Here is a 22,080-nt window from a genome sequence, read left to right as displayed (position 1 = left end):
CACCATCATTACCACCACCACCATCATCATCATGTTTTACTTTTTTTCCTGTACAACCTAGCTACCATCTTCAGGAGCAGATCGCTTCTCAGACATGCCTAAGAGTTTTACATCCTCCTCGTTTTTTATCTTCTGACTCTGCATCTTCCTCTGTCTACAGCTACTAGGTGCTTTCCACCAATGTGCACGGGCCCTGAACCACACTTCAACCTTCAGACCACAGGTGGTGTGATCTCAAAGGCCCCAAGGGAAACTGCTGGTTGTACAGACGTTCTCAGCGTTGCCAGTGTGGCTTCAGTGTGACGGCCTTCAGAGTTCACTGCTTCTGCCTCTATGATGTGTAATCTTTTGCCCCTGCCCCTAAACTGATCATTCATAATGCTAACTGGTGTTCATCTGAATCATCATTCACCTTACAATGATAATCTTTGTCTGCCTTTAGTTCACAACCAGGAAGATAGTTCTGAGGCCTAAGATGGTTCATGTGCATGTCCACTGAGCTTTCCTTGATGAGAAGGTGTGCACTTCAGCGTGAGAGAAGCTGGACTGAGAGATCTGCCTACTGCTCCTCAGAACAGACTCAGGATGGAATCATGCCAGGTATAAAAGCGTGTGGCCCAGGCTAGCTTAGAACTAGTGATCTTCCTTCCTCCACCTCCTTCAGTAAATCCCTACTAGCACCAACTTCTTGGCGTTTCTTAATCCCCAAGTTGACAATGAAAATGTGGACTGTCATATAAGAATGTTAGTAAGAGCTGACCTGGATAAAGACTTTAAGCCTTGAAAGTCGTCCCTGAGCTCAATTGTTTCTTGGGTATTGAAACGCCAAGAGACTTTCCTATTTAATTTCTGACCTATTTCTATTTCCCTTAAACAGAACTGTCCCCTCTCTGGTTCTCCATTTGACTGAGTATCTTTGACAGTCACCTAATGAACCCCATTGGCACTCAGTAAATGGTAAACAGTGTCGATAGCACATGTCCACCGCCAGTCACACGAAGCTCATCAACGTGGCCTTATCACAGGCTCTCACCTCTGGGTAAACAACGAAAGCCTAAGAAGTGGTGTGAACGCTCAGCTAGCTGACAAGTACGGGAGCTGTTTGTATTGGTGCCGCACAAAGCCGGTCATCCCCAGAAGGCAACGTGCACCACAAGGCTGGTTGCTTTTCTCCTCTCCCAAACATAGAAATGCTTTTGGAAACACTGACCCTTTGTAGGCGTTACTCTCATAAACTCTACTTCATGGATAGAAATCAAGAGGTGGTCACCAAGCTATTCACAAAACTTGGGCAGCAGTGAGCAGTGGTCTGGAGGGATGTGATTGAGAGATGGTTCTGGGCAGAGTATACGTGTTTGCCATTAGAACTTGGATCTCAGTCGCCTGGTCTACTGATAGAGGCTCTCTAACCACAGTTGCTTCAGGAAAATGGGAAGTATGTTGACTTTTTGGTGTTTGTTTGTTTGTTTGTTTGTTTGTTTGTTTTTTGAGACAAGGTTTCTCTGTGTAGCCTTGATTGTCCTGGAACTCACTCTGTAGACCAGGCTGGCCTCAAACTCAGAAATCTGCTTGCCTCTGCCTCCCAAGTGCTGGGATTAAAGGCGTGCGCCACCACTGCCCAGCTGTATGTTGACATTTAAGAAGGTTGTTTAGGGCTGGTCGTGTGGGTTAGTGGTAGAGCACTTGCCTAGTCCTTGAGGCTCTGGATTCCACTCTGGCATGAGAAAAAGAAAAAAAAATCAAGCATTCTTTGTGGGATAAGAAATATGTCGCATAAAACATCCAATTATAGGTCAGTGGGCCAGTTATGACCGTGTGTCCCTGCTGTTTCACTGATGTGGTAACAATGCTACCCCACTGCTATCTGAACAGCTCAATCAATCCAAAGTCGTTTCTAATTTCAATTCACTTATTTCTTATTTGTTTAGGCTGTGGCTACAGGTCACTCACTACACATCAAATACTGGCTTTCGCTCTTTGCGACCTTGCTTCATTTAAATTATTTTTTTCTTCCTTTTCTTTGAGACAGGATCATTTAACACAGCCCAGGCTGCACCTGGCCTCTTGATTCTTCTGCCTCACCCTTCCGCGTGTTGGGAATACAGGAGTGTGCCAGCACATCCGACTCCTCCATTTTTAAGGTCTTCTGAGAGATGAGACATTCCCCCTGATTTACAGGTGAGAAAGCCACAGTTTGGAGAAGCAAAGTGACTTTTCTAAGGACTATTGAATATGTGGTAGGGTTGAGATGGAAACACAGGCTCTGTTGACCTGTGGCCCTCAGCAAATGTGGAATTGAGATACGTCTGTGGGACTATGGCCCCTTGGTAAATGTGTGGCTGGAGTTAATGGGAGTTAAGTTGGGACATGTAGGAAACATGGTTTGACCAGGGGCAAACAGGACATTTGGAAGTCACAAAGCAGAGTTTGACCAAGGAGTAGTCAGCCCTGTGATGAGTCAAGTTGTTAGATATAGTATGTCAGGTACATGTGTGTGTGTGTGTGTACTGTGTTTGTGGGTACTTTGTGTGTATACTGTGTGTGTACTGTGTGTGTATACTATGTGTGCTGTGTGTGTGTACTGTATGTACATGTATTCTGTGTGTACTATGTGTGTGTACTGTGTGTGTGTGTGGTGTGTGTGTGTGTATGGTGTGTGTGTACTCTGTGTGTGTGTGTGGTGTGTGTGTATGGTGTGTGTATACTGTGTGTGTGTATGTATATGGTGTGTGAGTACTGTGTGTACTGTATGTGTGTATGGTATGTGTATATGGTGTGTAAGTACTGTGTGTATATGGTAAGTGTGTATACTCTGTGTGTACTGTGTGTATTGTGTGTACACTGTGTGTAATGTATGTACCATGTGTGTACTATGTACTACTATCTGCCTTGAGGGCAATGACAAGATTTTCATGCAATTAGACTTTAATTCAGACCTGCCTCAGTCACCCTTCCCCTGGCCATTGTAAACTCTCTCCAATAATCCCTGACATTGGTCCCCAAGGCCCTGGTTCTTCGCTTCTGTCCTCCCAACGATTTACTTCTCTAAAGAAATACACCCTGATGGCATGAAAACAGTCAGGGATGGTAACATCAACCATGCATCCAGCCTTAAATTACCAACTAGAAGGAGAAACAAGACCGAGAAGATTGTTTGGGGGAAAGAGTGCTTTCTCCTAAATGTTCCTGTATTTTAAAATTCCTATTCAAAAACCCATTCTCTGTCTTGGATTAAACATCAGAGAAAAAAAAAAAAAACAGAAAACACGACGCCCTTCCCTGCTTCCCAAGGGCTCATCCCCGTGGTCATCCCAGCCTCTGTTTCCCTGGCAAGCACCAACCATGATGGAGCCCATCCCTGCTCGCCCACCCTCTGTTCACTGGGGTGGTGGCGGGGGTGGGAAGGGCCTAATACTAAACAGGACTGCTCTGGTTCTGAAATGCTTAGTGGCAGGGAGCCCAGGATTAAAGACATAAATAAGGTGCAGGTTTTCAGAAACCTGCCAGCAACTCTCTCAAACAGGAAGAGGATACTTGGAACTGTCCTGCCAACTCCCAGCCTCAGTTCATACTCAAAGGCAGCAAGGGCGGCTCTGTGCAGCTGACTCCTCAGTTCAGACTCAAAGGCAGCAAGGGCGGCTCTGTGCAGCTGACTCCTAACGCAGCGAGCTAAGACTGCTATCTGAGATATCAGAGTGTATAGGGCACATCCCTAGTCCCCAGATAACTCCTCTGTTTTCAGGAGGGGATGTGGTCATAAATGTCATCCCTTTTCTGGGAGATGAGCTATTGGACGCCAGTGGGCTTCTTGGAAAACCAAAAACAAACAAACAGGAATGAGAGGGCTTAGGATAGTGGGGAGTGCCGGCTTCACTCGCTGTTGTCTTAGAGCATTTCCCAAGCACCTTCCATTCCAGGGCCTACACTCAGCTGGGACTTAGAACTAGCTCGTTCATGCATAGAAAGAACTGGAACAAGTGTTTGAAATTCTACTGCACTCAAGCTAGCATGCGGATCTCTCAAGTCTGAGCGTCTTTAAATACTCATGGAAATCCATCACTGAAGTACACAAGGGAGAAGGCAGAAACACCCACACACAGTACACACACAGCACACACACACACAGTACACACAGTACACACACACAATACACACACACACACACTACACACAGTACACACACACAGTACACACACATATACACAGCAGAAACCTCCAGCTAAGTGCAGCGGATGGTCTGGCCCCATCAAGAAGCATCAGACAGCAACAGACCAGGGATTTGTGGTGATAAGAGACAAGCCTGGGCTTAGAACTGTGTTCTACACCAAAGAGATAGCCATCACACATCATATGCTCAAAGATACAAGGAACATGCGTCATGCAGAAGCTTAACGTAACTACAAATACATAAGCTCAGCCGTTTAAACAATAAATCAAAAGAACATAAGAGGTCACAGGCATCATTTGAGAAGCTATGGTGTGTGCCGTGATACCTTAGAATCCCAAGTGGGTTCCACTGCAGAGAGGTCAAGTGGTCCACAGAGACTTCTGAAAGGAGATGGGATTTGGCATGGGGATTTACAGAACAAAGGCTCTGGGTAGATGAAGGGAAGTAGGGGTGGGGGGAGGCTGTGAGGATATCGCAATAGTCATGTGTGAACAGTGCTGACTCACTTGGGGGTCTCTGCCCACCTGCGTCTCTCTTTGTGCTCATCTGCCTACACGTCACTGCCCGTTGGTTTTTTTTTTTTTGCTTCTAAATGTATTCTTCTCATTGTATGTTTTCACACTGCTTTGTTTAAATATAATCAAACTACAATACATCATGTACAGCACACACTCTTTAATAGGTCTGGACCTACACGTGCAGCTCGGACATCACCGTAGTCAGTGTGGCAACCATGGCTATCCACCCATGGAGAGTTACAGCCTTGTCAAATAGGAAAGTCAACTGTGTGGCATTGGGATACCTGCTCTTCTAGGGTTCTAAAGATCGATCCTTCTTTCACAGGCAAAGAACTACAGAACATAGATTTCATTTTCTTTTTCTTTTTCTTTCTCCTTCTCTTTCTCCTTTTCTTTCTCCTTCTCTTCCTCCTTTTTCTCTTTCTCCCTCTCTTTCTCTTTCTCTTCCTCTTTCTTATTCTCCCCCTCTTCCTCTTTCTGTCTGTCTGTCTGTCTCATAGAGATAAGGTAGCTTTGAACTTGAATCCTTCTCCTTCATTCTTCTAAGCACACCCATTACAGGACTGTGCCCCTACAATGCCCAGCCTCATGCTTCAGCGATGACTACACCAGCCTCTTTCACTGACAGCATTTGGCAGGTGGGCATGTGCTTGTGCTGTTGATCCTAAAGAGAATCCCACCAAGGGGACACTGACCAAAGAAGAGAAGGCGAGCCTTAGACAGGTCAGACACTTGTCAACTATGACAGTTGGTAGATGGGGGTGCCACTGCTGCACCTCAAGTCAGCTTGCCTTAAAATACTGATTAATTAGTTTTCGGGGTTTTTTTCCTTGAACATTTATATGTGTGCATGTATGTGCGCCTGACTGAGTTTGTGGACCACACACATGTAGGAACACATGGATACCAGAAGAAGGAGCTGGGTCCCCTGGAACTGTTGTAACCATCACATGAGGGCCAGATTCTGGTCCTCGGTAAGAACCATGAGTTCTCTCAGCTCCTGAGCTCTCCAGGTCCAGGATCTGCCTGACTGGCACCCCGGAAAGGATCAGCCAGCTCACCATGGAATCCTGACCCTGGGCAATCTAGTGTGTTCCAGTTGGCTCAGTTAGTTTTCATTTCCAGTACAGTGCATACAGGCTCCCTTTTCTCCACAGCTTCACGGGGGACAGTGCTCATGGATGGTCTTTCTGATAGCAGCCACTTTAACAGATGGGAGATGATTCCTTGAGGTGCCTTTGATTTACTCTCTCCCAGGAGTCAATCTGTACTCTCATATTCACTAGAGCATTATTCACAGACAAGATGTGGAAATAGCCCCCAAATGTCTGCCATCAGATGACAATAACACACACACACACACACACACACACACACACACACACACACACACACAGAGAGAGAGAGAGAGAGAGAGAGAGAGAGAGAGAGAAATATTTAGCCTTTAATAGAAGAGAGGACCATGGCCATTTGTGTGATGAACTTGAATGCATGATGAGCCTGGGGTGTATTATGCTAAGTGAAATAAGCCAGATGCAGAAGCCCAGATGCTGCACAATCTCATGTGTGTGTATAATCTGAATGGCTGAGTCTATACAACCAGAGAGGAGAAGAGTGGTTTCCCAGGGCTGGGGATTGTCAACAGTGTCTTCATAAAGTTGAGCGGGGAAATTTTGACCATGGCTTCTGCTTCCTATAAAAGAGCCTTTGGTGGCCCTGGTGGGGACAGTGTGATGGTGCTTCTGTCCACTGCTACCCTGAGGTCCCAGAGGCTCATCCAGCTTCTCCTTAAATGGAACCAGGATGGCACATGCAGAACAACTGCATCCTAGATAGAGGACAATGGGCACCCCCTGCAGTCTGTGCTTCCTTCTGGTCTACTCCGAGTTTGGGAAGCAGGACTCCACTGAAGCTGCTGTGTAAATGTCCTGTCAGCCTGTTTATCCTCACAGGGCAGTTTCTTGGCTGCCCCAGCCCTGTTAATTGCCCCCAGCTCAGGAGTCTTTGAAGGGATAAAAGCCAGATTGCAGACACACACTAGTGTTTATCACGCACGTCTTTCCTGGGGGTCCCTGTCCCAGGAAGGGGCAGGTCCTTTTCTTCATGTGCCAACTCTGCTGCCTGGGGTTGCCTTGTGCCCCTCCACCAGCTGCCTTTGAATGGAGCTTCTGATTCACAGAAGATAGCTTATTCTAGCAGGAAGCTGCAGCTCGGGATGGGAGATGCTGAAATGGATTTTTTTTGTTGTTAACCTGTGTGTTTCTGTGTCCTGATATCCCATCCTCCCATCAGGGGCTGCTCTGTCTTCTGAGAGTCCTCCCTCTCCCACTCCTCCAGCCAGTGCTCTCTCCTGTGTATAACATGTCTCCATCTGAGTGCTGTGCACAGAAGTACCCCCCCACACACACACACACACAAGGGCTCTTCAGAGTTTGTGTTTGTAAAGCTCTGAGCTGAAGGGGACTTTGCAAAGGCAAACACTACACATGCAAGCATGGCTAGAATGTTAGGGATGACTCAAAGTCTCCAAAGAGGCACGATGAAGTGTGGGTGCTCAAGAGAGGGCGAGAAGGCACCCAACTCAGGAACATCAGGGGCTACGTGGCAATTCAGCAGGTCTGATTACATCATTTCACCTTCCAAATAATTATAGTAGGTAAGAGAACTGAGCAGGCATGGGAGAGTGCTGGATCCTGACTCTCAGGCTTCCAGGGAGCATGGGATGCAGCGGAGAAAGGATCTGCATGTATAAAGCCTGGGTATTTAAAAAAAAATTCTTTATTCTTGAGAATAAACACACATATACAATTAAATATAAGCATCTATCTCCCTCGCTTCCTCCCTATAATTTCTCTATATCCTTCCTAAAAACGTACCCTCCCCCCAGCTTCATGGTCTCACCACCACCACTAAGTCCAGTTACTGCTGTCTGTATACGCATTGGTGTGGGATCAAACAGTGAGAGCACCAGATCCCACCCGTAGCCACATCGTCCCCAGCCACTATCAACTACCAATGGCTCTTCGGGAAGGGGTGGGGTCTGGAGCTCACCTACCCATGGATCCTAGCATTTTGGCCGGCTTGGTTTTGTGGAGATCTTGTGCAGGTAAGCCCAACAGTTATGAGCACGTGAGTGTGACAGTGCTTCATTCCTCCCCTTCCTATGGCTCTTAAAGTCGTTCTCCCTCTGAGATGTTCCCGAGCCTAAGTGAGGGTGAGTGAGTGTTGCTCTAGGAACCCTTAGGGGCAAGTGGGTGTTGCCATAGGGACGTATAGGGGTGAGCACTCAGCCTCTCAGCCTCTCATTCTCAGCACTCGCAGCCATACACATCTCTCCGTTGACTGCTGCCCAGTGCAGAAAGCCTTCTCCAAGAAAGGCCGAGAGCAGCCCAGATTAATGGGCATAAACACAAACATCTAGAAAGAGTTTTGACAGCATGACTGTGGAGCAAGATCCCCAGCTCTGGGCTTTTGAGGAGGATTATAGAATTAGGCATAAAGCTTCATTCTGTGGAGCAGGCCTCGGTCCAATCAGAGAGCTGTTAGTAACTCTACAAGACTCATGCACTGTTGCACCAGTGGCCAACCGTGCCTGACAGGCCAGGATCGCAGCATGCAGGGCCAGACCACAGATGTTCCCCCCCTCCTGCAGTCTTCATGGTGTCTTTGGGTGCTATGAAAGCTGGCCCATAAGGAAGAGGTATTCTGACTGGCTTGACACTGGTTTCTCTATATCCTGCAGTCAAAGTTCCTTGAGCAATTGGGTCTTTCTGTGTAGTTTTAGAGGGTGATCAAGGACAATAACAACAGCCTGTGTTGTTTTTGAAACCTCCGGGGCTACTTAATCCTCTAATCCCAGTATTCCCCCAAACCTTCCATGTTGTGTGTATTTTACTATCCCGTCAATTATTTTTATAATTGGGTTGTAGGGTAGTAAGTTTCCATGTGTCTCTCCAGCCATCCTCCCTTGGCATATCGTCCTCCCTCATACCCTCTGGCTTCTGCCATAGTCCCATGACCCTCTCTGCTTAAACCTTTCCATCCCCAACATTCCATCTCTCAACTTTTGTCTTCCATGTGACCTATCACACCCCTGACATGTTCCTTACAAAAGGCCCCTTTCTGGTTTCCTAGGAAGCTCAGCTCTTTGCTACAAAGTCTGGCTGCAGACATGCCCTTGGACCTGATAGTTGAAGTTGAAAGGAATTGGTGGGTACAACTGGAAGAAAGCATTCTCACTGTTAGTTGCAATCAGCTTTAGAGAAAGTCATTCATTCATTCATTCACTCATTCATTCATTCACTCATTCATACATTCACTTATCCATCCATTCAACAAATAGTTGTTCAACTCCTGCTGTGTGTCAGCCACTTAGGGTCATGAACTCTGGTGAACAAAGAGGACCTGTCTTCAAGCATTTTGTTTTTACTATGGGGATACTGACTCTGAGAGAGGAGTGCAGTTATAGCTGAGAAGTTATAGAAAATGCAGCCAGCCCAGGAGGACTGGAGATGTAAGACGGCCTGAGAGAGCAGCAGTTGATACAGGTGGTGGTAGGCAGGCCCACCCCTTGGCCATTCTCACTGTCGAACTCCCTCTGCTGGATCTGTTTGTCTAACACAGTAACCTTTGAAACTGAGACATTCTTGAGTCGGCGTCTTAGGACAGACTCTTCCTGCGGTACTGACAATCCAAAACTGCTGAGAACACATCCCGAACCAGCCTGGAAGACGCTGTGACCCAAGAAGGTTATGATCCAGCTCCAGGGCCAAGCACGGTATCTGATGTTTTCTGATCCCCAGGCCAAGCCAGGCCTGCTGGTTTCCTGTTTACCGCTTCTCACTTTGCCCCCTCTGTACCAGAGGGTCAGCTCCTAGAACAAGGTTGAGGACAAAGCCTTCCTGGGCTCATGCAGCCAATGGCTTTGCTGCAAAAAAAAAAACCACCCCAGCCAGCTCAAAGGAAGCATCGAAGGAATGTGGAGTGTGACTCAAGAAGGGGAGTGCAGAATTCTGCTGAAAGAAAAATACACCCATCCCCGGCACCCTGGCCTGCATTCCCCGAGTAAACAATCTGGACAGAAAGTAGCTCACAGAAGGAGTGTGGCGACGGACAAAATCCCAGAGCCATTAGGGGATTCAGAAGGAACAAGAGCAAAACCACTTCAGGGAAGAGGCCTGGGTCAATTCCTATCATCCCAGTAACAAAGATAACTCGGTGAATACAGCCCAGTGTGAGCACATGGGATCCGGGCGAGGCAGGAGTCCTTTGATCCCTGAAGACTAAGGAACCATTTGTTGACCTCCAATACAATAGTGACCCACATCACAGGCATGCATATGCCATGCAGTGACCCCGCCCCCCTTTACCTGGTTCTTTCCCAGGCGGTCTGCGTGGCCCCTCCCTATGTGTTTTCTAGAAAGACTTTGTTTTTCTGGTGGGACTCTGTGAGCTGACTGAGGTAATGCCGAGCCTCTGTGAGCTGGTTAAGACAATGCTAGTCTGGATACTGAAAACTCACAAACAGTAAAGGCCTTTCCTAGTTAGAGATCGTTCAGTCTCGAGAACTGAAATCCATTTCAGCTGGTGGAGACTTTTTGGTGATGTGAGGGGGACATATTTCTGGAACCACAGAGACACATCTCACATACCTGGGGGTGGGGACCCAGCCAGTTCAGAAGGCCTGGAACAAGAATCCTGGAACTGAGCCCCCTCTGCAGGCTTGTCTCTGCATAGCTACCTCGCCCTCTTCTCCCTTGCAAGCTGGCTTCCTCACGTTTGAATGCCCATACAGACCCGGTTCTTGTTTCTTATAGCTCCAGTCCTCAGGAAACATTGACTGTCTTCTGGATTTCAAATTCCTGTGGACAGGACTAGGCACTCCACCTTAGATCAGAGTAGCTTTAGGTAGAGTTAAAGAATTCTTACAAACTAGTCCTGGAGGTTTCTGGAAAGGAAGTTGTAGGTGAAGACCTGAGAGAAGTTGCCGTGTGATGTTATTTTTGGGGATACATGAACAGATCTCCCAGATAGGGAAGCAATGACAGACCAAAGCAAGGATGCCACCAAAGGCCAACTTGGCGAAGCCATGAGCTTTATTTATAAGCAGTGAGTTACTTATAGGAGTATGGGTAAGGCATTGTCTACAGGAGCAGAAATGACTCAAAGAAGATGTATCACCAAAGCCCACCCCAGGATGGGCAACAATTCACAGAAGCTGGGAAACCAGGAGCCCCCTGCACAGCCTGCAGGCAGCGCAGCAGGTTGGACAGTGTCCTTTCAGGGTGGGCTGAGTATGTCTGAACTCTTCCAGGCCACTCAGATGGGTCTCTGCTTCTTCTGGGTAATGTCACATAATGTTCACTCTTACTTAGCTCTTTTCTCAGCTGGTCTCTGCTTCTTTCAATCAGCCAAGTTTGAGAATATCTCTCAGCCATCTTTACTGCCTACACACACTTGCGGGACAGTGAGGCCTGGAGAATCTGGCCAGTTTCAGTGACTTCCTGAAGTTATTGAGTTATTTACTTCCTAAGCTTAAGGAGCTTTGCTGGAGGGCAGAGGTCTCATCTCCTCACAACAGTTTGTCATCTCTCTTCTCCTTGACCATCCCGAGTCTTAACAAGCTTTCCTCCGAGATGGGAACTTTTAATCTCTGAAGAAACTGCTACACAACAGAGGTTTTTCTAGGACTGCATTCCAGAAAAGGCTTACTGCATGGCTCTCACTGACAGGAAATGTTCCAGAGAATGAAACAAACTCAGCACTATTGATTAGAATACAAGTTGGCACTCAAATGAAAACTGAGCTTCAAAATAGTGGGTCCTCTCTCCTACTGAGAGGCTCCTAGTGGGTCCTCCCTCTACTGAGAGGCTCCTAGTGGGTCCTCCCCCATACTGAGAGGCTCCTAGTGGGTCCTCCCTCTACTGAGAGGCTCCTAGTGGGTCCTCCCCCTACTGAGAGGCTCCTAGTGTGTCCTCCCTCCTACTGAGAGGTTCCTAGTGTGTCCTCTCCCCCTACTGAGAGGTTCCTAGTGGGTCCTCCCTCCTACTGAGAGGCTTCTAGTGGGTCCTCTCCCCCTACTGAGAGGCTCCTAGTGGGTCCTCTCCCCCTACTGAGAGGTTCCTAGTGGGTCCTCCCTCCTACTGAGAGGCTCCAGTGGGTCCTTCCTCCTACTGAGAGGTTCCTAGTGAGTCCTCCCCCCCTACTGAGAGGCTCCTAGTGGGTCCTCCCTCTACTGAGAGGCTCCTAGTGGGTCCTCCCCCTACTGAGAGGCTCCTAGTGTGTCCTCCCTCCTACTGAGAGGCTTCTAGTGGATCCTCCCCCCCTACTGAGAGGCTCCTAGTGGGTCCTCCCCCTACTGAGAGGTTCCTAGTGGGTCCTCCCTCCTACTGAGAGGCTCCTAGTGGGTCCTCCCTCCTACTGAGAGGCTCCTAGTGGGTCCTCCCTCCTACTGAGAGGCTCCTATTGGTTCCTCGCCTCTACTGAGAGGCTCCTAGTGAGTCCTCCCCCTTACTGAGAGGCTCCTAGTGGGTTCTCCCTTGACTGAGAGGCTCCTACTTGGTCCTCCCTCCTACTGAGAGGCTCCTACTTGGTCCTCCATCCTACTGAGAGGCTCCTAGTGGGTCCTCCCCCCCTACTGAGAGGCTCCTAGTGAGTCCTCCCCACCTACTGAGAGGCTCCTAGTGGGTCCTCCCTTGACTGAGAGGCTCCTACTTGGTCCTCCCTCCTACTGAGAGGCTCCTACTTGGTCCTCCATCCTACTGAGAGGCTCCTAGTGGGTCCTCCCTTGACTGAGAGGCTCCTAGTGGGTCCTCCCTTGACTGAGAGGCTCCTAGTGGGTCCTCCCTTGACTGAGAGACTCCTAGTGGGTCCTCCCTCCTACTAAGAGGCTCCTAGTGGGTCTTCTCCCCCTACTGAGAGGCTCCTACTGGGTCTTCCCCACTACTGAGAGGCTCCTGGCAGTTTACAGAGGCAGACAGGAAATATTCAGTTGGGAAGATGTGGTCATTGGTAAGGTCCCCGTGTTCCAGTGGATGGCACATATGGGCACCATTAGCTAGAGCTCATGGGCCGTTTAAGAAAGAGATTGGGTGTTATGAGGATGGTTGCTGTAGTCCCAGGATTTAGGGAAGAGTTGGAAGGTGAAAATGGGGGTTAGAAATTCAGACCTATGAAATTCTGTATGAAAGTCTCAAGAATAAAGAAATATTTCAAAAGATGGTTGTTTCATTTCCATTACATAGTAAGGTTGTAGCATCCACAGTCTAGCCACAAGACAGCAGTTTCTCGGTGGCAGATTTATGGTATACAATCCTATAATGGCTCCCATGGTCTCCTGGCATTCATGGCTCCCATAGTCAATTCTTTTTTGGTCAGTTTCAGGTAAGGGGAGGTGTCTTCTGAGATGGCTTGTGGCACTCCCGTGACAAAGAATGCATGACTGGGACCAACAGCCATCAGAGACCTGGAGGCTGCCAACAACCACATGAATAATCCTTCTCATAGTTGAGCACAGAGATGCAGAAGTTCTAGCTGGAACCTTAATCAAGCCTCCAGAGAAACCCTAATCCAAGGAGGAGTCTGCAGAGGTGTGTTTTTACCTCTGACTAGGAGGGAAAGTGGGTTTATAAAGGTTGCTTAAGGCACCACAGTTTGGGTGAACTACTAGAGAGAGTAACATAGCGGGCTTCTTCCACCTTGTTCCTCGGCCATCCCTGGGTGTCACCCTACTTCCCATGGTCCGAATGACTCACGCCACCACCATCCCTGCTCCCCAGGCAGCAGGAAGAAGGACTGGGAATGGAAAGACCATAGCTGCAATTTATTCAGGGGAAAATTGGAAGCTGTGTATAAAGTCTCCATTCACAAGCTCCTGACCAGAACTTAGCTGCGTGACTGTCCATAGCCCCTAAGAAGGAGTGAAGGGGCACAGTTGTGCTCACCTGAAAATCAGAGATTCTATTCCAGGGGAAACCCAGGAAAAAATAGCAATTCCTGCCACAAACATTAATAGCCCTAGTGTTTACCTTGTGCACACAATGTTCATGGTCCTAGAGTAGGCAGTATGGACACCCGGAGCTTAGTGAAGTCAGTGAAGATGAGACACAGGGGCTGGGAAGATAACTAAGTTTATAAAGTGTTTACTGGGTAAAACGCTTGCCTGTTCACTTGCTTACTTCTTATGTAAGCATGAGGTTCTGAGTTCAAGCCCCAGGGCCCTCAAATAAAAGCCAAGATGTGGTGGCACAGGCTTGTAATCCCAGCACTGGGGGGACAGAGACAAGAGGGTCCTTGGGGCTTGCTGGTTAGTTAGCCTGGCTCAACTGGTGAGTTTCAGGCCAATGAGATACTTCTCAAAGAAAGTGGTTGACATCTGAGGGACAGTTCCTACTGCTGACCCCTACGCTATACACATCACACACACACACACACACACACACACACACACACACACACACACACACACACACGGTATATACCTTTAACCCCAGCTGCAGAGAGGCGAAGGCAGACAGGTCTCTGAGTTCAAAGTCAGCCAGGGCTACATAGTAAGACTGTGTCTCAAAAAAAGAGGTGAGACAAATGGCTTAGTGATCTAAAGTCTATGCTGTTCATCCAGAGGCCCCAAGTTCAGTCCCTAACGCCCATGTCAGGTGGCTCACAACTGTCTGTCATCCCAGCTCCAGGACATCCAATGCCTCTGTCTCTGTGGGCACTTGCCCTCAAGTACACATAACCTTAAAGAAAGAAACAAAGAAACAAAGAAAGAGTGGGAAAACAGGAGGAATATCTATTCCAGGAGAAACTTCACAGGCTCGCACTGAGCCTGCATGGCAGGTGATGATTGCAGGTTCGTGGGCTGCTTAAGGAGCCAAGAGCCTCGGCCCCACAGCCAGTGTCGCCCTTGGTTTCTGCCTTCCCTTCCAGAGCTCCGTTGGTAAAGGGCAACTGTAGAGCACTTATTTTGGGCAGGACTAAATGTGAAGTATGAAAACGAGGAGAGACTGACACGCAGCAAAGCCCTCGTGACAGTCACATGCAGTCCCGGCATCACTTTTCTTGCCAGCCAGACCCAGACGGGTTTTTTTTTTTTTTTGGAGCCCCCGTGAGTATTACCACAGACTTATGTCACAACGGGCTCATCAATGCCTTGTCATCCTGGGCTGCCTCAAACCTCTCAGGAAACAAGAAAGACTTTATCTTTGCTACAATTTCACACAAAGAAAAAAATACCTGAAGAATGGTCTTATCCTTCAGTGGGTTTTTTTGTTGTTGTTGTTTGTTTTTTTAACAGATATATTGGGGGTTTTCCCTTGAGTGAAGTCCCTTTTCATAGAAGATTATGTCTGGATGATCTAGAATACTTGCGCACAGGAGTAAATGTTAAACATAATTACAGGTTCATCCCAGTCATGACCAAGGTCTGGGGTGGGGGTGGGGGGATTCCTGTCAAGCTCATCCGATCATTCTCCATATCCAGCAACCCCCCCCTCACTTAGAAATAAGATCCTGTCTTTCAGCCAGGCACATGGATTATCTGTGAGAGACCGTGTTCCCCAGGCTTACATGCAGCTGGGTTCAGCCTCGTGTTCGTATTTGACCAATGGAGTGTAAAATCAAGTGGCACCCACAACATCTGGCTCATCTACTGGTCACTGGGCAATGGTGGCAGAGCCGTGCAACAATATTCTTGCGCTCAGATGTGAGGAGGATAGAAGTCAAATCTCAAGGTTGCATGGGCTGATAGATTTGAACCGTGTGCCCACCCAAGACCATCTGCTTCACCTGGGACTTAAATCTTGTTGTTGTTGCTTCAACTTATTTTATTATTTTATGTGTACGGTTGTTTATTTTTATTATTTTATGTGTACTACATGTTTGTGTATGTACCACATGTGTGCCTGGTGTCTGCGGAAGCCAGAAGAGGGCATCAGAATTACAGATTGGGACTGGAATTACAGACAGCTGTGGGCTGCTATGTGGGTGTTAGGGATGGAAGCCAGGTCCTCCGCAAGCACAACAAAGATGCTCTTAACCACAGAGCCATTTCTCCAGCCCACACTTGGACTTTTTACATGAGAGAAATCAGCTCCCATCTTGCTTAAGTCTCTGCAGCTGAAGTCTCTTAGCATGACTTAAATCATCGTCAGCGTTTAATATACTGGTGAGTTGGAGGCACCAGTTAGTCAACTATTTTAAGTTTTCTTTTCTTTTTCTGGAGCTGTGTGGCCAATCTTAAAATGCTTAATATTTAATTAAACTGTACAAAGTATTTTCAGAGCTAGCCATTAAAAATCCTCGAAGTGATCGCTAACAGAGAGAAGGACAGTCCACCACCCAGTGGAGGATGCTGTCTCTAGACAACAGCATCGATTCAGCTTCATCAACTGTGACTCCACACTTGCTTAAAATATAGAATAGACTCTGAGCAAAGAGATGCAATTAATAAAATGAGTGTCATTACTGAAGCTGGAGTGCTCACAAGAAGGGTCCTAGCATGACTACACTCTGGAAGACCCAACAAGCAGCTAAAAGAGTCAGAGGCAGATATTTGCACCCAAACGATGGACCAAAGCAGCTGACCCCTGTTGTTGAATTAGGGAAGGCTGAAAGAAGCTGAGGAGAAAGGCAACCCTGTAGGAGAACCAGCAGTCTCAATTAATCTGGACCCCCGAGATCTCTCAAACACTGAACCACCAACCAGGCAGCATACACCAGCTGATATGAGGCCCCCAACACATATACAGCAGAGGACTGCCGGGTCTGTGTTCATTCAGAGATGATGCACCTAACCCTCAAGAAACTGGAGGCCCCAGGGAGTTTAGAGGTCTGGTGGGGTGGGGGTGGGGACATTCTCATGGAGACAGAGGGGTGCGGAAGAGGTGTAGGATATGGAACAGTCAGAGGGTAGATGGAAGCGGGGATAATATATGGAGTATAAGTAAATAAATAAATTAATTCATTAAAAAATGAGTGTCAGCACTTACACAGAATATGGTTTCTGTGAAGCTCAGGCTCTTTGGGGAGAAAGTGGTCAAATTGAAGTTTATTTGTCAAGAATATAAGAAATTTCAGCTCAATAGTAGAAATGCATATTATTTAAAAATATCACCTGTAAACCCTACTGGCTCCAAGACCATTATGGAGAACCCAGAAAGTGTTCACTGAAGGCAGTAGGATAATGGATGCCCTGTCACAGAGTGGACACTTTACCCTGCATTCTCCACAGCGGCGTATCTGTCTGGAAACCTACAAACACGTTTTCCTGTCTTCTGTGTTCTCGCCGCGCATTTGCTCTCTGCCCCTTTTTGGCAGTGTTGGGTGTGTAAGTCAGGCTTTCATGCATGCCAGGCAAGGCCTTTTCTACTAAGCTACGATTTCAACCTGAATATGTTGAATTTAAATATTTCTCTTTTCAAAGATAAATCTTTGACATTGGTCATGATCTCTTTCCAAAGAATCTAGGAAGTAACCTGATATTTTTCCCATTCTTGGTAGACCTGACTGAGTCCTTTAGCTATGGTAATGCCCCATTGTCTTTGATCCACATAGCACCAGCCTACACTTTGAACTTCCTAATACTTCTGAAATACATGAAGAGGGCTTTGTGTGTGTGTGTGTGTGTGTGTGTGAGAGAGAGAGAGAGAGAGAGAGAGAGACAGAGAGAGACAGAGAGAGACAGAGACAGAGAGACAGAGAAAGACAGAGAGAGACAGAGACAGAGAGAGAGGGAGAGGGAGAGGAAAAGAGACAAGATACACTGGCAAACGAAGACAGAGACACACCCAGAGACATACACAGAGAGATAGATGCAGAGAGAGACACAGACACACAGAGAGAAACATGGAAAGAGAGGCACAGACAGAGATGGAAACAGGAAGACAGAAGGAAACAGAAACTGAATGTATTAAACATGGGAGATGTTTCAAACAAGAAAGCAACCTTTCCTCTCTCATCATTTCTTGTCAGACTTGAAGAATTTGAATTATTCTTTAAGGTCTGTTAGGTGACATTCTGACACATGGCAAAGGTTAACCCTGTTAGTCTCACACATCCCAAGCCCACTGTTGTGCCATGTTAAAACTGTGAGCTCTCATCCAATGAGAACGCGTTCTCCCCTTCCTCTCATACACTCACTTCTTCTCTCCTCCTCACGGTCTCCTCCTTATTTGTGGGTCATCCTCCCCCGCCCCCCCAGGGTCAGGATGGGATGTCACTGTGGAGATGGAGAGATGTGGAGACTACAAACCATGCTATAGCACTTAAACATCGGGGCCTCCCTAGGCTGTGTGCCAAAGCTGCCGTTCCCCTGGGTTTCTTGGAGCCTTCGGGCCTGAGGACTTCCCATCTGAGGTCCCACTGACACAGCCCCTCCTCTAACTAGCTATGGCTGGTCCTGCCAGAGTCAATAATGCATGAATGCTTCTTGTAGTCACCTCTGGCTTCCTGGAGGCCCTCTTGTACAGCATCCCATTGGAAATGATCCACCACCACCTGCATTCCCTACCTCAGAACCAACACTTGGACCATAGCCTGCTCTGATTCCAGCTTGGAGACGGCTGGCTCGCTCCAGCCGATGCTAGTTTACACAACACGCCATGACCTAGACACAGCAGGAGGGAATATCAGTCTCCCAGGATTCCAGGAAATAGGTTACATCATGAGTGGGTCAGTTTAAGGTCACCACAAGGGAGTCTTTTTTGACGGTCTCACTTTGTGCCACTGCAAGCAGACCTGGATGAGATGTGCCACCAATCCTGCCTCCCAGGCTGGGCCTCTGACTCCTTACTCATTTTTGGCTTGACTTCTTTCTGCAGAAGTCCTCATTACCCTCCACACTCACCAAGACCATGGCCCTAAAGTGCTTCTTATGTAGCTGCGGAGTCCATTGGGATGTTGGTCAGCAACCTTACTGTCAGTATGGAGTCCTGGAGGGGGGGGCAGGTATGCATTCAGAGACCTCCCACCTAACACTGGGACCTGCCAGCACTTCAGAATAAGCAAGCACTGAGCCAGTCCCTGGGAGTCCTGTGGGTGAGAGCCTCACTTTCACAGAACTGTGGCTTGGGTTTGGAGTGGTCCAAGCAGGGTCTAGAAGACAAGGCTCATGAATGCACTGGGGTTTCTGATTTATGGTTCACCAAATCCCAGCAAGTTAAACATACATTTAATCAAAGCCTATTGATTCAGTGCCTATTTATTTCTCAGATAAACTTGTAAAAGTCTTTCTCTCCTAAATATGTTGGTTATTTCATCTCTTGATAGTAACACCTTCTCTGGGTTATGGCCAAGTGTGACCCTCCCTTCCCCTCAGAGGCTGCTGGCCACCAGCCTGTGAGGACAAAGGGAACAGAAGCAGAGAACAGGTTTCAGGAGTCTGTGAGTACGACAGAACTTGTGGAGACCTCTGCAGTGAGAGGTCTACTTTACTGTTCCAGGGAATGGGTATGTAGGGGCTTTTAGGGGTATGGGTGGAAAGGGCTAATTGGTCATAGCATAGTATGTAACTATCATGGGGATGGGAAGGGCTGATTGGTCATAAGATAATACTGAATTATCACGTGGGCACGAAACCAGAGTGGGACTTGTGTGCTGAGTTATGCAGCATTAGCAGAGAGTTCTGCACAAGGTCATTTTTCAGACAAGGCCGGGCACCTGTGCTTAAGGGTAGGGGTGGGTAAGACACTGGATACAGTTCTAGGTGTTCACCTTCACCAGCACATAGTGTGCCTGCCTTCACTCAGGCTAGTGTGACCACCTTCACTTCCCGTTGTGTTTCAGAGGAAGAAAAGCTGTAGTGAAGGGCCCAGGTTTTGGAGCCTGGCTAACTACATATGAATTCTGGAACTATGGGTTTCTTGCAAAACAGCCTGGAGCAAACAAGGCTTAGTTAACCAAGATACAATCCCGTTTCCTTTACTGTGCAATAGGCTTATGACTTGTGTGTTCAGAACCGAGCCTGGCACACATAGACATCTCAACAGCTGTGGATACAGGAGCAAGATGGCTCTATCTTTCCCTGCTTGGGATGGCATCTTACCAAATCATGGCTCTGTGTCTGACTTGGCTGGATAAAGATGCCAACAGGGCTCTGCGTGGTTGCTGGAGTGCCACAGGTGTGTGGCACCTGTTAAGTTGAACCTGTTACTTCATACACACAGTGTCCCAGCTGGGTCCTGTAAAGGGACCCACAGTGGGAGAGAGGCAGCAATCCAATGGGAGGAAACCCGCATCTCCAGCACTTCTCCTTAGTAGCTGAAGGCCATCACTCCTGGTACCTGCCAATCTGGGAGTCTGAGTCTCTCCAACCTAGGGAAGCTCTTGGCTCAGTGTGGTTTTATGTCTCGCTTGAAAGTTTACCTGTTCTTCAGAGTGTTCCCTACTCTAGAGTCTTCACAGCTAACTTCCTTACAGCTAGCTCCACTCCCCTCGGAAGTTCACCAGTGCTAGGTTTACACTCTAAGCTTTGACAGTGGAGTTGCTCAAGGGAGGTCCTGACTTACCTTTCACCGGCTCTGTGACTAAGAGAGGATGCTTATCTCGTGATTGGGTCCTGTTAAATAAACACATGGATTGAAAGCCGGCAGAAAGTGCCGGCACAGTGAACTTTAATTTGAGTTGTATTTTCTTTAAGTGTTCAAAAAAAAGTGATTACTAATCAATATACACATAACATTTTTTTTTTTTCCTGTCACAGCCTTAATGGATCGCAAGGGGAATGTTTTGGTTTGAAAGAGCAAAGTTATAGAATGCTGTCTCTGAGCATGGCAGCAAGCACATCCAAAGAGACACTGACATCAGGCTTTTTGACATTTTCTTTTTTTTAAATTTTTAATATTTTTATTACGTATTTTCCTCAATTACATTTCAAATGCTATCCCAAAAATCCCCCATACCCTCCCCCCCCATTTCCCTACCCACCCATTCCCATTTTTTTGGCCCTGGCGTTCCACTGTACTGGGACTAAAGTTTGTGTGTCCAATGGGCTTCTCTTTCCAGTGATGGCCGACTAGGCCATCTTTTGATACATATGCAGCTAGAGTCAAGAGCTACGGGGTACTGGTTAGTTCATCATGTTGTTCCAACAATAGGGTTGCAGATCCCTTTAGCTCCTTGGGTACTTTCTCTAGCTTCTCCATTGGGAGCCCTGTGATACATCCAATAGCTGACTGTGAACATCCACTCCTGTGTTTGCTAGGCCCCGGCATCGTCTCACAAGAGACAGCTATATCTGGGACCTTTCAGCAAAATCTTGCTAGTGTATGCAATGGTGTCAGCGTTTGGAAACTGATTATGGGGTGGATCCCTGGATATGGCAGTCTCTAGATGGTCCATCCTTTCGTCACAGCTCCAAACTTTGCTTTTGACATTTTCTTCTAGAAGGAGGGGACGGGAGGATCACTAGACCCTCACCTGAGATTCCAGCCACTCCTTGCAGAATTACATACAGTAACTCTGTAGGTCATCCTGCCTAAGCTACTTCTGTTCTTGTGTTCCTCAGAGGGGGTGCAGTGCAGGGTTAACCGGAGGGAGCATTCTGTCCATGCAGTTTTTAGGAAAGTAGTTATTCATGCTCCGGTGAGACTTTTTGATGGCGTGGCTACTTTGGGATCACCCAGGAACCTGTTAGTAACCCCTCATCAATGTTATGTCACTGAGTCCAATAAACTCAGCGCCTCCCCAAGGCACAGTGGGATGGATTGGATTCTTATCTCATACTGCATATAACATCAGCTCAAAATGGGTTAAAGAGCCAAAATGTAAGACCTGGGATTATAAAACTCTAAACCCTCATATCAGTCTAGGAAGTAATATTCTGGGCATCATAGCAAAATCTCAAGCAATAAAGCCAATTAAACAAGTAAGGCTCCGTCAAGTCAGAAGCTCCCTGGCATGGGAGACAGTCAACAACATGGGAAAGCTGTCTGCAGATTGGGGGAAATGTCTGCAGATGATTTATCTGGGTTAACAGCCAAACTATATAAGGGACACACCACTTAATTGTAAAGCTCCGAATAACCCTGTTTTTAAAATGGGCGAAGCACCGGATCAGACATATTGCCAAAGGAGACATAAGAAGGGCAATCTGTGCGCGGGAAGGGGCTAACATCACAGGTCGTCGGGGAAATTCAAATCTACAGCACAGAGAGCTATCACTCTACACCATTTAGGCTAGGCTTGTGAGAGACACAAGAAGGGTGAGGGCATAGCTCAGCGAGGACAACTCAGCTGAAAAGGTAGCTTGGATTCCCAGAAACATAACCAACAGATGAACAGTCAACGGGCCAGAAAGACCAGGTTTAGGGAGGGTGTGGGAAACGGGGACCCTGGTGCCCTGCCGTTTGGAAGGTTATGTTTGGAAACCAATAAGGAGATTCTCTAGAGAATTACCAG

General features: G+C 47.5%; 1 pseudogene; it reads right to left on the bottom strand.

Annotated features, from left to right (window-relative positions):
* LOC110294869 (nucleophosmin pseudogene) overlaps positions 1 to 544 on the bottom strand; it is a 1,563-nt pseudogene extending 1,019 nt beyond the window's left edge.
* Between the last annotated feature and the right edge of the window lie 21,536 nt (positions 545 to 22,080).

The sequence above is a fragment of the Mus caroli genome, unplaced genomic scaffold, assembly GCF_978045245.1.
Source record: "Mus caroli unplaced genomic scaffold, Mus_caroli_1 scaffold_4, whole genome shotgun sequence".
Classification (NCBI taxonomy): Eukaryota; Metazoa; Chordata; class Mammalia; order Rodentia; family Muridae; genus Mus; species Mus caroli.
This window is presented reverse-complemented; position numbering and strand designations above follow the sequence as displayed.